This window comes from Acomys russatus, chromosome 22 (assembly GCF_903995435.1).
Source record: "Acomys russatus chromosome 22, mAcoRus1.1, whole genome shotgun sequence".
In the NCBI taxonomy this organism is placed as follows: Eukaryota; Metazoa; Chordata; class Mammalia; order Rodentia; family Muridae; genus Acomys; species Acomys russatus.
Window position 1 is genome coordinate 2,174,210 of NC_067158.1, and position 14,922 is coordinate 2,189,131.

Here is a 14,922-nt window from a genome sequence, read left to right on the forward strand (position 1 = left end):
ATTAGGATATGAAATATTCACCAGTGTTTTATTATTACAATAAAGTATATTGGATTAGCTATAAACTAGATAAACTTTATCTGCATCAGTAAAATAACTGAATGAGTACATTTTTAATGTAAGTATCTCCTGTTTGCAAAGGTGAGATTATATAGCATATTTTAGAATGTATAGTTGATTAAAATATGTCACAAGTACTTTATTGTATCATTATACATATAAATATAATTTTTATCATGTATCAAAATATATTACTCCCTTGTTAAATAGTATTAATTTTTCTTCTTCTAACTGTTACTGAAAATAGTCTTCTTTCATATAATATATCCCAAATACAGTTTCCTCTCCTTTCATTCCTCCTAGCTCCCCTCCCCAACCTTCTGTCTCTCCAGAACCACTTCTCTGCTTATTCAAAACAAAGGCGATTCCCAAGAGACAACAGCCAAACTGGACAAAATAAGATGCAATAAAACAAGGCAACAGCCCTTATATTGAGGTTGAATATGAGAACCTGATAGGTGATAAAAGTCCTAAAGGCAGGCAAATGAGTTAGAGACATATGTGTATCCACTGTTAAGAGTCCCACAAAAACACCATGCTAACAGCCACAACATGTACACAGAGGACCTGCTGCAGACTCATACAAGTTGCATGCTTTCCACTTCATTCTTTGTGAGCCCATGTGAGTCCTGCTTAGCTTATTCAGTGGGCCATGTTCTCATGGTATCCTCTATGTCCACCGACTCCTATAGTTTTTCCTCCATTCTTCCACAGGGTTCCCCAGTTTCTGCAGTGGGGTAGGGGGAAGCAATAGAGAACTCAAATTTAGATTTTCCTTCTTTACGTAAGGTCTGGTTGTGGGTCTTGGTACCATTCCCATCTGCTGCCATAAAAAGCCTATCTGATGACAACTGGACAAAGCACTGGTCTTTGGGTATAGAATATCATTAGGAATCATTTCATTTATTATTATGATTATTATTATTACGATCATGATGTTTGGTTCTACGCTAAGTTTCTGCTGCATTAACCAGTCTCCAGTTCCTGCCCATCCAGGCAGTACAGGGCATGGGCTCCATCTTGTGGCATGGGTCTCAAGTTAAACTAAACATTGGTTGGCCACTCCCGTGAGTGCCCCAGCATATCTGACAGGCAGGGGGTCTTCTAGATGGAGGGCTTTTGGATGGGTTAGTGTTCAGATTTCTCTTTCTGTGGCCTGCTGAGTACTTTTTAACCAAAAAGGTTAGAACATAAAGGTGAAGGCTTCACACAGGTATCAGCTTGACCTCTTGATGATTAATGAGCTGTATGGGAGTTGTTCTCAGCAATAAGGCGACATTGCCATTTTTTCTGAGAGCAATCTTCTGTCCTAGCATCAGCCTGGGTTATTTTGGGATCTCCATGGACCTCTGTGGCCAAAACTCAACCAAATGCAGCCCAGTCCCCCCCACTGGAAGTGTTGCTTGGATATAAGAGATGGCTTATGCAGAGTCCATATCTTCCATTACTAGGAGTCCTCACCAGGATCATACTCATAGATTCCAGAAATTTTAAAGGTTTTGACCACCACCACCACCACCACCATCACCACCACCATCACCACCACCACCACCACCATCACCACCACCACCACCACCATCACCACCACTACCACCACTACCACCATCACCACCACCTCCTCCAGCACCACCACCACCACCATCACCACTACCACCACTACCACCACCACCACCATCACCACCACTACCACTGCCAACACCATCACCACCACCTCCTCCAGCATCACCACCACCACCATCACCACCACCACCACCACCAGCACCACCAGCACCATCATCACCTCCTCCTCTAGCACCAAAGCTTTCCAATTCCAGTGTTCTCTCCCTGCATTCTCTTGGCCCATCCCTTCATTGCTCCTTAACCCCATCCTTTTCACTCCTGTGTCCACCCCCAGTGGGAGCCAGTACAATGTGCAAGTACATAGTGGATAGATGGGAGCGAAAGAGAGGCAGAATGGCTTGAGCACTTTGAAGAGAGGCAGAACTGGAGACACAGGGTGGAGAGGAATAGCCTGATGTGAGTAGCCTGACCTACCTCCTAAAGCCATGGTGATGTCTCCACTTGTGCTTCCCTTTAGGGCCATGTCTGTGTCTATGGCCATGCAGCAGCAGGGTCTGTGGTGATGTCTGTGGCTCATATTACCACCAAAGGCCATGTGGACAGCCCTGGTCTGTCCTGCTGCCTGGGACCATGTTGATATCCAAGGGCTGCTCAAAGCTGTTTCTACTCCTCACCAGCTACAATACCTAGAAGAACAGGTCCTAAAACATACCTGGGTAGCACAGGAAGCTGACTTTGGTCTCAGAGGAGTGGGGGAGCTGGCTCCAAGGGCATGAGAGATGCAGAACTGGCCTTGTGCCTTGCCAGCTATGGCATTGTGTGAGCTAGCTGGGGCAGTGCTGGAGAGCTCACCTTGGTGGTGTGGGTGCAGGAGAGCTGGTGGGCTGACCAACTCAGATACCAGCCAGGCCCATATCCAGGGCTTTGAGTTGGCCCACTTCAACATCTACCCCTCTGTGAACTGCTGGAACATGTGAAGTGGCCGGTCCTGCAGATCCAAAGCAATAGGATCTCCATCATACCAGGCAACAATGGAATAGCTGAGAGGAGTCTTGGTGAGCAGCCAGTATTAATAGTATAGCAGAGACTAGAGGCCTAGAATCAGACAAAGGACTCATCGCAATAAACATTTGCAAGGAAAGATGCGTGGACAAAGGGGTATACTATGCGATACAATGTGACACACTATAGCTTCCATAATGAGATTTTGTTTTTTTTTTTTTTTTCTCTCTTAAAGGGAAGTTGCAAGGACAGAAGATAGACACTATGGGATCTGGAAATGAGTAGGAGTGGGGTACAAAATGTGAAATTCATAAAGAATCAATAAAAAAGTAAAAAAAAAAAAGAATTAAAATGTCAACTTGGTGGATTTTTATTTTATTGAATATGAACTGTCCTTCGCCATTCTTTTGAATACATTTGGTTTAAGGTCTATTCTTAAAAATTTATTATAATTTATTTAGATCACATCCTGATGGTTATCCCCTCACTTGTATCTTCCCATTCCCACCTTTCCTCCCTCTTCTGCCCTCTTCCCCTCCCCTAGACCTCTGACAGAAGGGGGCCTCCTCCCCCACCACATGACCACAGCCTATCAGGTTTCATCCAGATAGCCTGCTTCCCCTTCTGTGTGCCACTGGGCCTCTTCACCAAGGGGAAGTGAGCAAATAGGGGGCACCAAAATTCACGTCAGTGGCAGTCCCTGCTCTCTCCACAACCATGGTTCACTGCCTAGATCTGAACATGGGGTCTAGGGTTACTGTACGCACTGTCCTTGGTGCAAAAGTTTATGCATACAGGCCCCCCTGAGTCCAGATCCCCCAGCCTTGATGATATCTTTGTGGGGCTCCTGAAACTTCTGGGTTCTTTCATTCCCCCATTCTTTCATACCATTTTTAGCACTCCACATAGAGTCCAACAGTGAGTACCACCATTTGTCGTGATCCCCTGCTGGGTAGAGTCTTTTGGGGAAGTTTTATGTTGGGCTAATATCCACTTATAAGTGAGTACATACCATATGTGTCTTTCTGGGTCTGGGTTATCTCACTCAGCATGATCTTTTCTAGTTCCATCCACTTGCCTGCAAATGTCAAGATTTCCTTGTTTTTAATAGTTGAATAGTATTCCATAGTGTAAATCTACCACAGTTTTTATATCCATTCTTTAGTTGAGGGACATCTAGGTTGTTTCCAGATTCTGGCTATTACGAATAAAGCTGCTATTAACATAGTTGAACAAATGTCCTCGTGGTATGGTGGAGCAATTTTTGGGTACAAGTCCAGGAGTGGTATAGCTGGTCTTATGGTAGCACTATTCCAAATTTTCTGAAAAAGCACCAGATTGATTTCCAAAGTGATTGTACAAGTTTGCACTCCCTCCAGCAATGGAGTAGTGTTTCCCTTTCTCCACATCCTTGCCAGCATGTGCTGTCACTTGAATTTTTGACCTTAGTCACTTTGATAGGTGTAATATGGAATCTCAGAGTCCTTTTGATTTACATTTCCCTAATAACTAAGGACATTGAGCATTTTTAGGTGTTTCTTGCCCATTTTATATTCTTCTTTTGAGAATTCCCCATTTGGCTCTGTTCCCCATTTTTAAAAAAATATATTTTATTAATTTATTCATATTATCTTAATTGTTATCCCATCCCTTGTATGTGGGAAGCCATGCTAAATTTTGCCATGGCAGAAAGCCCATGCTTAGGCTGCATGCTGTGTGACCTTCCAGTTGCTGAGCTCTGCCAGAGGAGGTCTTTGTGTTCCAGGCCATCCTTAGACTATTTACCTTTGAAAGAAGTAGGGAAGTCTGTACTGAGAAACACCTGGAAGGTTAAGAAAATCCTTTCAGAGAGCTACTCAGTAATAGAAAGCTCTTACAGAGAGCTATTCAGGCTATTGTGTTCTTCTTGCCTTGGGAGCTAGGGAGAGGGGGATCAGAATAGATCCTATCGACCCTACTGTATAAAGTCTTACTCATCCGCATTAAAGAGAATCTTGATCAGAAATTTCCTGACCTGATTCATTATTTCTTGTGTCTCTGTATCCTACTTTCAATCCTCACTCCCTCTTTCACATGAACCCTGATTTGATTTTTCATGTGGGCCAGGACACAACACTTGTATCCTCCCATTCCTCCCTCCCTCCCGTTTTCCCCTTACTCTCCTCCCCTATGACTGTGACTGAGGGGACCTCCTTGCCCTTTATGCTCATAGGGTATCAGGTCTCTTCTTGGTGGCCTGCTGTCCTCCCTCTGACCCTGTTCCCTATTTTTTAGATTGGATTATTTGGTTTGGTGGTGTTTGATTTCTTGAGTTCTTTATATATTTTGGATATTAGCCCTTTGTCATATGCAGGGTTGATGAAGATCTTTTCCCACTCAATAAGCCGTAGTTTTGTTCTGTTGACAGTTTCCTTTGCCTTACAGAAGCATTTTCATTTTATGAGGTCCCATCATTGTGTCCCATAAATTTGGGTATGTTGTACCTCCATTTTCATTCAATTTTAGGATGTTGTTAATTTCTTTCCTTATTTCTTGTCTGACTCAATGATCATTGAGTTTAGAGTTGTTTAGTTCTCAAGTGTGTGTGTGGTTTTTGTTATTTCTGTTGTAGTTGAGGTCCAGCTTTAGTTTATGGTGGTCTGATAGGATACAAGCTATTATTTCAATCTTCTTGTGTCTGTTGAGGCATGCTTTGTGACCTACTATATGATCAATTTTGGAAAAGGTTCCATGAGGTGCTGAGAAGAATGTATACTATTTTGTATTTGGGTGAAAAGTCCTGTAGTTGCCTGTTAGGTCCATTTGATTCATGACATCTATTAGTGTCACTATTTCTCAGTTTAACTTGTATTTCATTGACCTATCCTTTAGTAAGAGGAGATGTTGAAGTCGGCTACTATTAATGTATGGGGATTGATGTGACATTTAAGCTTTATTGGTGTTTCTTTTACAAATGTGGGAGCCCTTGTATTTGTGGCATAGATGTTCAGAATTGTGATGTCATAGTGGTTGAGTTTTCCTTTGATGAATATAAGGTGTCCTTCCTCATACCTTTTGATTAATTCTTCTTAAAAGTCTATTTTATTAGATATTAGAATGGGTACTCTAGCTTGCTTTTTGTGTCCATTTGTTGGAAGACCTTCTTTCAGACCCTAATCCCAGATAATGTCTATCTTTTTGTATGAGGTCTGTTTCTTGTATGTTGGTCCTGTTTACACATCCATTCTGTTAGTCTGTGCCTCTTTATTGGAGAGTTGAGACCATTGATGTTGAGAGAGATTAATAAACAGTGCCTTTGTAGTTTGTCTTTGTATTCCTAAATTTTTTATTTCGGGGATTCCCTCAATTTGTACTTTCTTTTTTGCTTCTATTTCCATTTTCAGGTCTTCAACTGTTAGTAGTTTTGTTTGCTTCAATATTTTGTTTTTGTTTTTTGTTTTGCTTTCTGGGTGTATGTTTATTTTTCTGTTTTTCTTTCTATAAGGGATTTACTCATCTCCTCCAATTGTTTGCTTCTGTTTTCTTGTCTTTTTCTGAGGAATTAATTAATTTCCTCTTTAAGGACCTCGTTCATCTTCATATCACTGGTTTTACAGTCTTTTTCTTGTGCTTCAGTCATGTTGGAACATTCAGGAACTATTCTAGAAGGATAGCTGGGCTCTGAAAGAGACTCATTTCCCCTTTACAGTTTGTGGCTTTACACTAGTCTCTAGGCATGTGGGCTTGGGGTGATTACAGGCCTAGCTGCTGATGTCTGGGCTTGTTATGGTTGGGTGGGCATTTTCTTCCTCGCTTTCTGTTTTCATTCTAGGTTTTCAGAGTGTGTTGGCTGAGTGTTGCTCACTATTCTGACTTTCTAACCTGGTGGGCTCATAGGGGAGCTTGCTGGTTTTGCAGGCTGGGGGAAACGAAAGCGAGGGGGTAGATTGTCAGAGGGATCCACAGGAAGAGTGGAGAGGTGAAGTAGAAGCTGCAGGTAGAATTCTGTTGCAAGACTAAGGGTGACCAGGCGAATTGGGTCTGGGGTAATACAGAGAGTGGAGAATGTCTGCAGGTCTTCTGGCAGGTATGGCATGTGCTATTGTCAATTTTCTATTTCAAGTAATGTTGCCTTAAATACAATTTAGAGTAAACATAATTACATATAAATTATTTTTCTTATCATGATTCACAAAAGTGAAAATCTTGGTTTTCAGGCAACCAAATATTGATGGCTTGCAATAAATACTGCTTTGTTGTAGGAAGCTGTATCATGTTACATTTTCATTAGGAATTTGAAAGTGCATTTTCTACATGCCTTTGATATATGTTGGAATTGTACTTATCAGTTTGATAGATAAGATGTTTCAGTAGTCTGGATAAATAATCAGCCCTCTACACCATGGGATCTGCATCTTTAGATTTGCTCAGCATCTGGTCAACAGTACTTGGGAAAGTTGTATTTGGAGTGAACATGTAGACTAATGGTTCTTTTCTTCATTCCCTAAACAATTGCACACCACATACACTTACAGTGTATGTAGGAAGTATACATATCATAAAATGAACTAAATTACACAGGCAAGTGTGTGCAGCTTATATTTTACTTAAGAAAGTTGAATATGCATGGTATTTTTGGAATTATGACAGGGAAGGAGTGTCCTGGATCTCCCACACAAAATAAACTGAAGGTACTTGTATCATAGAAAGAAGCCTTCAACAAGTTAGCTTGGTTACTTGTAGTAAAGTCTGATTTTAGATGGGTGCATGTTCATTAGTCCACTTAACAAGTTTTAAAATGATTTTCCACAAAGGAAGGGGCATTATAACTTCACATTTGGTGACTATAAAATATTTAGCTGCTTTATGAAAATTAAAAAATGATGATGTTGTTATTTCTCCCCTTCCATTCTATTCACCACCCTTTCCCTTCCTTTTCCATAAACAACTGTTTTATTTTGTTTAGGATGTATAGATGTATATTGTGGTTTATTTTAAGCATCTGTGTATTATATTCAAAATACTGTTTTAGGTTACATTTTACATCACTAAACACTACATTAAACAATTAATCTTTATCCTGCTGTCATGAGCATATCAGATTTCCTTCTAAGTGTTCTGAAAAATCCCTTCATGTACTTTTGAGGTAAAAAAAAAAAAAAAGAAGAATATCTGTGCCTAATTAATCATGGCAGAATAATAAAATGAACATGTACATGTTGCTATTTGTAAATTAAAGATACCATGAAGTTTTACAGTTACCTCTGTCTACTGTGGATAAATAAGTTTCTATGAGAGAAGCAAAACTTCCAGGGGATCTTCAATTAGCAGTACTCTCCAGGACAGTATAGCCTTAGGGAAAGACAAATGTCCCATGTATACTGCATGTTCACTGGGTTCAGGATGTACAGCATACCACTGAGTATGTGGGGACAGTGTGGGTGTCTCATGTTGCAGCATGCCTCTCCCACCACACTATGGAGTGTTATGCAAGTGACTTATTGCTACCTCTGGAATCTGGACAGTAGTCTTCCGTGATCTGTAGGTTGGATGTTTCTAGACTGCTAGTGGTTGCCTGAAATCATAGAAAGCACCAAACTCTACGTGGACTTCTTTTCTCTTATACACATGCCTATGATAAGATTTGACTTCTAAGTTAGGCACAGTCAGAGATTAAAAATAATAACTAATAATCAGATAGAATAGTTATAACTACTATCATGAAATCACCAACATCACTATTCTTGAAATTTTGAAGTTATCATTAAGTAAAAACATACTTGAGCAAGGATTTCTGTGTTACCTCAACATTTGATGCGATGACCAAGATGTTTGTGACTAGTGAATGGGTAGCACTTATGACGTGAATGAGCCAGACAAAAGAGTGACCATGTACCACAGATAAGTGTGTAGGACTACAGTCTCCACAGTCTCACTCAGTGTCTGCCATATAAAAGGAAGCACTCAAAAAGTATTTGCTAGGCAGGTATTGTGGCAAATGATTGGGAGGCTAAAGCAGAATCATTTGAGCTGAGGAATTAGGGTCCAGCCTGGGCCATGTGATAGAATCCCATCTCTTAGAAACATTGAACAGATGAATGGATGAAGAGAAAATCAGTCTAGTATTAACCTTAGAGAAAGAAATAGTGCCACAGGGATCCCAATCGCCCACATGGTGAGCAGTTTCCAAGGAAACAGCTTGTAGTGGCTAATGGTCTAGGATCTGTCCATAACTGGCTCTCTTCGATTGGCATGAACACTACCATACATCTCAGCCCTTCTCATCTTGGTGAATCTGACTAGGTTATGATGATTAAGTGTATCAGAAATGACCAATGCTATCCAGTGCAGACATTTCAGCCAGCATGCCATGCCAAAGCTTCTTGTTCTTCTCTGGCAAGGTGGTTTCACATTCCCGATTGTCCGGTGTGTGTACAATACATTGACTGCCATGCAGCTTTCCACCCTGTGCCCATGTGTATTGAAACCACTTCTCTCTGCTCTTCGAAGCTGCACTGAGATCAGGAGAAACTCTTACTGAGATGTTCAAGTTGAGACCTCAAAACCAAATGGAAGCATCTGAGGCAACTCGGTACTCAAAGCAGAGGGAAATAAGAAAAGACCAAAGCCCTAGTGTAGGACTCAGTTCAGTGGCTGAAGTGGATACGGAGCACGAGGGACTGTGGCTCAGGCCAAGAGATGAGAGAGAACTCAGATTTGGATGGATTAGCTTTGAGAGGCCCACTGAACGTCTGTGCTGTGCATGGGCATCAGATTTGTGCACTTTACAAGGAGACTGGTGATAAGCCATGTTTAGTGGCTGGTCTAGGTGGTCAACTTTCTTGCATTAACAGGTGTCAGAGACAAGAAAAACACACCTCTGTTTGTCTGTTGGGGCATTTGGATTGACATGTAAGATAGCAATTGGTGAGGAAAGGCATGCCTTCTGTGCAAGCAGCAACTTTCATTGGGCTGTAGGTCCTGGTGGAGAGAAGTCGAGGTAGGCAGCAGACCTGGGTGGGAAGCCATTTTCTTTGCTGAGCAGTGGTGTCTGTCACCACTGCATTCATACTCCCAAGCTGTGTAATCCAGTCCAATAAATAAATCCCTTGTATAATATATGCACATTCTTTTGTTTCTGTTATGCTAAAAGATCCTGAGTAGGTCCAGGTACACTAAGTGAAGAGTTAAATACTGAAAGCATTTGGAAACTTGGCTCATGAGTCTTGTGAGCAGGTTGGTTTGTGTTTCATTTTCCCAGCCACTGAGATTCAGCTGTTTCTACAGGAATTGATATTGATTTATCAGCAACTACAGTGGCACATGAGAGCTCTCTTACACCATTAATGGTCAGAATTTGACCCTCTGAAATAAAGGACCTATAACCACCTGTCTCTGAGATTCTGCCTCCTTGTGTCTAGAACTCATTTCCAGGTTTTCACATGTTAGTCATGAGCACAGAAGTTTATTTTAATATAAGGAAATTTATTTATGTTTATCTTTTAATTTGTTTTCAATTTTGAGAATTATATGAATAGCTACATTGTGTTTGCATTAACTTGAGCCCCCTTTCTCTTTGTCCAACTCTTCCTATGCCCTCTAATCTTCTTTTGAATTTATGACTTCAATAATAATAACAACAACAACAACAATAATAATAGTAGTAGTAGTAATTATCACGATTATTATGATATGTATACATATACATCTTACAAAGTCCAGTTAGTGTTTCTCAGGTGTTCATGTGCTTAGGACTACTAACTTAGGCATGGGTAGCCTGCCATGGGGCTTGTCACTGAAGAAAACTGGCTCTTTCTCCCTTAGTAGCATTGGCTGCTTGCAACTGCTTGTCTAGAGGTGGGGCCTTCTGAACTTTTTCCCCATCCATGTTGGAATGCTGGATTTTTTTTCCAGGTCATGTGCTAGCAAACCTATTGTTGAGAGTTTATGGCTGGCAGCTTCTCTGTCATGTCCAGGAGAAACCATCTTTCTGCAGCATTCCTGATCCTCTGGCTCTTACATTCTGGCTGTTCCCTCTTCATGATGCTTCAAGCCTTAAGTGCATGTAGGGGTTATGTTGTAGAAGGTCCAGTGGGGCTCAGCCCTCCACAACCACGTGTTCTCTGCACTTTGTACATCGGTGAGTGTCTGTAATGGCCTTGATCTGTTGGTAAAAGAAGCATTTTTGGGGGGATGCATACCTGCACTTCCGGCATAAGCACAAGTATTTGGAAAGCAGCTGAAAACTATATTATTTTTTAAAATATCAGTAATAGGTTTCCTTCTGAGGTGTGTGGCCTTTACAGCCATGAGTTCTTGGCTAGGCTTACAGTACGGGCATGAGTTCTTTCCTATTAACTTGTTCTTCAGCCCAATTAGGTCGTTGCTGTTACCTCTAATATAGAAGTGCCGCCATTGCACCTTTGAGGTTTCTTGCCAGGCTGGTCATTGTTGTGTTCAGTTTAAAACATGGTGGGACTGTTGATAAGTTCTTCCTTGGCAACTTGCCAGGAAGACCCTCCGACGCTATGAGTTGTTCTCGAGAAGGAGGCTCGATCAGCACGGGCTGGATCTTTCCAAGCTCAGTGATGGAAGTGTGAGGCATCTTCAGCCACAGGGTGTTACCTTCAAGTTCTGGCGGGCAACCAGGAACAGTAGCCTATATTGTGGGGGCCTGATGGACCTCCTGCCTAGCAGCTCAAAGGAAAGTATCAACTGCTGGTATTGGGATTTTTGTCATTTAGTCTTTGGCTCCTGGTGGAGCATCATCCTCCCTGTGGGGTAGCTCCATATACACTGTATCTGTACATGAATGTATATATGTCTATCTTGTAGAATATAGGTTTTCCTATGGCTTTTTCCAACATCCTTAGTATTATTAGTATTATTCTCCCCCCTCTTCCACTCTTCCACTATATCATTCTTCTTCCCTTCTTCTATGTTTGGTTAATATTTTATCTTTTCAGAATAAAAAAAATTACATTTTCAATGCAGAGTCACATTTAGTTTCTAAGCCTGTTACCATAGCAAGAGCTCTCTCTTCCTCAGCTTTCCCTGCCTGCATTGTTTATATTTTTTGGCCAACATCTGAATCATTTCTCACTCTCATGGCACTGTTGTTTATTCCCTCCCTTGTCTTTGTTAAACATTTGTACACTGTACATGTGAAATTGCATGGAGACGTTATGTGTGCCCCTCTCCCTTGTTCGTTTGTAGAAGAGACAGATTCATGTTGATTGGTTGTGTTCTGAGGGCAGCTGCACAGTGTTCTGAGGCTTTGGGGCTTTCCACTCCTAGTTGTCACACATGTGCTGAACTTGACAGCACCCTGTCTGTGGCTGCTAAACAGTGACTCATCCCTTCTGTTGTGATTTTGCACCAGTACCATTTCTTGGACTTGGAGCTCCCAGAATGCTTACTCAGTTTTTATTTCTGTTTATTTTCCAGTGCGTTTTTTTTTTTTTTTTTTTTTTTTTAATATTCTTGGCCTTAGGGAACGCTCATTTTTCCTTTCCTGTATTTTGATTTTGTTTTTTGATTTTCTCCTTTTCTCTGTTCTCTTATTTTCATACCAGGTGAACATTTTTTGTGGACTTTCCAGCTGTGGACATTTGTGGTTTTATTATGTTTTTTTTTTTCCACTGAAAGTGCATGTTCAGCACTGCACCTTTTCTCTGTGTACTTTACTTAACTCAGATGCTTTTCTGGGAAGACTCTATGTTAAAAATAAACAATAAGAAGACTATTAAAAGGATGTTTCATTGCAGCACATTATAAAGTGTTCTGCCCTTTCTTGGGGTATTAGATGTAGCCTATAGTGATGCTCAGTCCTGAAACCAATGGAAGTGAGAAAGGATAGATGAGTGAGGCCTAGGAAGGCAAGACTCTCAGTTCATTTCTGAAGAACATGGACAGTTCTTAGAGCAGATATTATATAGGCCATGGGAAGAGCTACTGCATGATTTAGTAGCCTGATTTCTCTACTAGGGTACCCAGCTCAAGGAAAATGGAGCTTGGAGCACAGTCCATGGCATACACTGCTGCACGGTGATTGATTTTATGTTAACTTGACAGAGTCATTTTATATATGTGAATATTTGATTTAAAATATTCTGGGCAAGTCTTTGAGTTATTTATACACAAGCTTAGCATCTGCACAGTAGACTGAGTAAAGCAATTGTACTCCCCCTACTGCAAATGGGGCTCATATAATCAACTGAGGTCCTAGCAAAAAAAAAAAGGTAGAATGAGGAAGAATTCTCTGTCTGTCTTCAAGCTGAGACAGTTGTTGTTGTTGTTTTCTGATTTCTCACTTAGACTCAGACTGTAGCTCACACAACTGCTCATCTCATTCCCAGATCTTCAGAATTACATAAGTTGATGTACTGTTGGCTCTCTAGCAACTAGGTCCAACTCTTGGGTCTCCTCAGCCTCTGTGACTATATTATATAAGAAATCTATTTGTGTAGGTGCTCTATCTTTCCATCCATCCATCCATCCATCCAGTCTGTCTACCTGGATTTGTTTATAAGGAGAGCCCAGAGTAACACATGGCTGGACACATCACTGAAAAAACAAAAACAAACAAAAACAAAAAACAAAAACAAAAACAAACAAACAAACAAAAAAAGAGGGCCTATTACTAAGCCATACAACTCTTTCCTTGTGGATTATCCAAGGTCTCAGAATTGACTTGGGCATGGATGTAGAATGGTTGGTTAACTCCCATTCCCCTTCCTTTCAATGTAGCTTAGGGTTTGGCTGTGGGGTGAAACTCTTGGCCCCTGCATAGTCAGCATTGCAACTCCAGAGGAACAGAAACAAACAAGGGCAGAGTCCCTTTGTTAAGTTAGTGGTGAATCCTCAGTGGACACTCTGCTGGGTGGAAAAAGACAACAACATAGAGACGAAGAGTCTCTATCAAATGTCACATATTTGGTCACATACTATATTTTCAGAAACTTGTTCCTTTTACTATTTTTACACAAAAGACCTGATACATATTGACATTCCTATTTTAGAGGAACAAAACCTAGAGCTAGTGGTGAGAGTCCATGGCCTTGTTGTAAACGGGAATCAGTTTTATTTCCTAATTAAACTGTAACCTAGGCTTCTGAAAGCTGGCCATCTTTACCTGTAGTCCCACAACATTTCAGATTTTACTAAAAATTTCTCATCTCAGTTCTTATGCTTTTCTTAAGAACAAATATTGGGAATCTTGGTGGTATAGACTTCTTTGGCTTTTGTGGTGAGATAACGGGTCTATCATTATATATGCTGGTGTGCTTTTCTGCAGTCATTGCTAAGACCTGTTCTGTTCTAATAGCTGTAGAGATGAGAATCCATACACTTTCAAATGCACACGGATAGCACATGGGGACATATTATCTCTAGATACACAAACACACACACATAGCACATGTACAACATGGCCATTTTGTTCAGTGATTTGCTGAAATTAGTACTCAAACTTTATTCAGGCCAACATGGCACTTTACAGGGACCTCTGTGACAGAAGCTAAATGAAAGGTTATGTTTTCAGTACCTGATATGGTTCTTATCCTCGGCCAGTACTGAATAAATTGCAGGAATATTATCGTGCAATTGAGAATTCTGTGTGCCCTAGGGAGAAGAGGAAAGGCATTGAACTAGAGAAGCATGTTTTGGTTTTTTTTTTTTTTTTTTTTTTTTTTTTTTTTTTTTTTTTGTGTTTCCCACTACTCAAATTGACTTTATGATTTCTTGAACTTTTACAAAAACTTCCCTCTGGGGCACTGAATGCAAATTAAAGCAACATTGTTATCTACACATTGAACCAGAAATAACCACCTTAGAGGAACAGCACATTATATTTACGAGCATTAATAAGAGATTCCTGAACAGTTGTCTAAGCAATGGTGAGCCTCATATTGACACATCACCCAAGGAGGGTGGGTGAGCGTTGTAGGCAGAGAATGTTTAAAAGAAAATGGTAGAACAGATCTCAAAAAAATGCTTCAGACATGTCACTGCTTTCCCAAAGGTTCGGTTCTAAGTCACAAGGCTATGACCTGTTAGGAACAGGAAAAATTACAGTGTGCATTCTTAGGCCTCAAGTGAGCTTTCACTCTTTTTGACAAATGAAAGCAGGATGAGCCTTGTTTCCCACCTCATACATGCTTGGATGCGATGGAGGCTTGACCACTCCACAAAAGAGTTCCCTCTAGAAAGGAACACGTTAGATTATAAGGGCTGGCTTCTATTTGACTCTGGTTTGTGTCAGCACCTCACAGACTCTGGTGTCCTTACATATCACATGGGGAACCTGTTCAAAGGCAGGTG